The sequence below is a fragment of the Cryptomeria japonica genome, chromosome 5 (assembly GCF_030272615.1).
Source record: "Cryptomeria japonica chromosome 5, Sugi_1.0, whole genome shotgun sequence".
In the NCBI taxonomy this organism is placed as follows: domain Eukaryota; kingdom Viridiplantae; phylum Streptophyta; class Pinopsida; order Cupressales; family Cupressaceae; genus Cryptomeria; species Cryptomeria japonica.
Genome location: NC_081409.1, coordinates 681,154,951 through 681,157,739, shown reverse-complemented (window position 1 = coordinate 681,157,739; position 2,789 = coordinate 681,154,951).

Here is a 2,789-nt window from a genome sequence, read left to right as displayed (position 1 = left end):
TTGTCCGGGGAAGAAGTCCTAGCGTCATTATCCTCTGTAGATTTTTCTTTCTTCCGACAAAAACTTCTAAAAATAGACAACTCACCTCACCAAAAACATTATCCCAAGGCTAACCCTGACGTGGCGTAACATCCGACCTAGGTTTTTTTAAGCCTATCCCCACAAATGCCCCGCCTGCGCTTAAAACTCTTTGACTTCCCCGGCCAAATCGATCTCTGATCATTTTGCAGGGAAAGAACAGCAGCACCTCATCTCTGACTATCACGTGCGAAGCGCAGGTAGCCGTAGATCTGGACCTGGAGAACGGAACTGAACGGCGTTTTCCCCATCCAGCGGTGCCCTAGACAAGGATGGCTGACGGCGTGCTCAATCAATTATTAGTTAGCAAGAAAGTGATCTGTCAAGAAATATAGACTTCATTCCAAGATTTAAAATTGACGGCTCTTTGAACTTTGATTGGTTTATAAAGATTTTTGATAGGGCATTGAGTTTGATTGGTAGAAAGATTTTTGATAGGGTAGAGAATTCTGCCCCCAAAAAATTAAAAATATATATACTTTGTTTCAAGATTTAAAATTGAGGGCTTTCTGAAGTTTGATTGGAAGATAGATAGAAAGATTTTATAGAGGTAGAGGATTTTAATAGTTATTATAATGTTAGTTAATTTAATGTTTAATATTTTTTTTATATTATATCAATATTTGTGATTTTTAAGATCTGATTGTTGTTGATGACTACTTATAAGTAAATGAAATGTATTCTTTAGATCTAAAAAGCAACAAATCATGTGATTCACATGAGCATCAATATAACGTGAGTTTCTGTAAAGTATTTGTCTCATTCTTTTTGGGGGGTCCTTTATAGATACCTTGGCAAATTAGACACCTTAGCAAAAAGCATGATGATGTGGCCCTAAAACCTTAGTTACAAGCAAAATACTTGCCAAGTAAGTTATTATTAAAAATTTGGGAGTGATTTGAAATTTCCACATAAGACTTTAAGAAGCATGAAGTTAGAGTGCTCAACTACTAAGTCCTTTCTTCTAAATGTTTTGTAAAAAAATTGGTAGAAGAAAATGGTTTATAATTTTAATTATGTTTTAAGTGTGTTCTTTGTTTGTATAGAGTTTTTCTTTCACCACACTATTTCATTTCATGTTATCTTCATGATAATGGAAAGTTAATATCACGTTAAATGTGACTTGATGAAAAAACAATCAAATCTAAAAATAACAATACAAATCATTATAAATGTGAAACCCTAATATCCTTAACTAAATATACAAAAAATATTTGTTACAAAATAAATTTACACCGTTGTAAGATCAAATAATTAAATGACCTAAAATTGTTATAAAAATTCTAAAAAATCACCATCGTCACCAATTTAAAAAATAAAAATAAACTGTTGTTTTCTCGTCTTCTGCTCAGACATCCCCATCACTTATTATGTCTATCGTTATCATAAACAGTCAGTTCTGTCCAGCAAAAAGCACCACTTTTTGGTTTAAAAAGTTTCGGTAGTATTCTGGTGTTGGCGCTCCAAAGTAGGTTTTCTGGGGTCCGTATTTTGCAGTTCTCATTATAAATTTGATGAAAACATAACATGCAAGGCAATCAGATATTCTAGGTAAAAGCCTGGACAGCTCGGAATGAATCTACAGCGTTCAACCCAGATATACTTTCTCTCCCATTGCTTACGTACTAGCACATTAATTGAGATAACGTTTTGCCCGTGTTATAGAACATAAAGGCTTTACTAATGGTCCACATGAAAAATAATCCTTCGCCAAGTCTATTTTATTAGAATAGTTATGTGTGTTAAATTTCATACAAAATCGTATTTAATACAGTTCTCAAAAATCTTAAAATATAATGGATTTTTAGAAAATTTCAGGAGTTCAATTGTCATAATCTGCATTTTCATTATTGTTAAATTACAAAAAAATTTAGAAAAAAAATGCTGTGTTTTATAGATTTGAGAGGTTTTTTGGAGTGCAATTTTTGTGTGGAGATTACTCAACTTTACAAACTAATCAAAAGTTCATCCACATTCAATATAATAATGATATCATGTGATTTTTATAAAGTTCCATCTATTAATTAATATAATAGATTTTATTATTATATGTTTTTCATATATTTATTATTTAACTTTATATATTTATTCTTTTTATTTATTATATATTTTGTATGCATTATTCATTTCAATTTAATTTTAAGTCAAAACAAATTGATAACCATAATTTGTTCTTTTTGAAATTAGATAAACACTCATCCTGACTAAAACACATTTGTATTTAAAGTTATTCAAGTCTTCAATTAATTTCATTTACCCAGCACACTCATATCAAATTCCAACCTAAATTTAATATAGAACTTCTTAAACAAAATCCAACCCATATTATTATTAAAGTTGTTTATTGTTCTAGATTAAAAACCATTTTGCTGCATTTTTATTTATTTATTTATTTAATCTCTAGAACTAAATTTGCCTCTTTCAGTTATCCTAGGCAATTGACAATAAACCATAAATTATGAAGAGGATGAGAGAATAATTTACTTAAATATTCATAAAAGCAATTTGAATTCTTTAGTAAATTGTAAATCAATACCATAAATATTCATAAGGTCTCACCAAATCACGACAAAGAGGGGTAGAAGATGAGGTCGGGGGTTAAAAATAGTACAAGGAAATAATAACTTAATGGGAATACAATAAGTATTATATCCATTGTTCTCAAGTCATTCTTGCATGGACCTGTGTTTTTGGCTTTTTCTTTTAAGCGG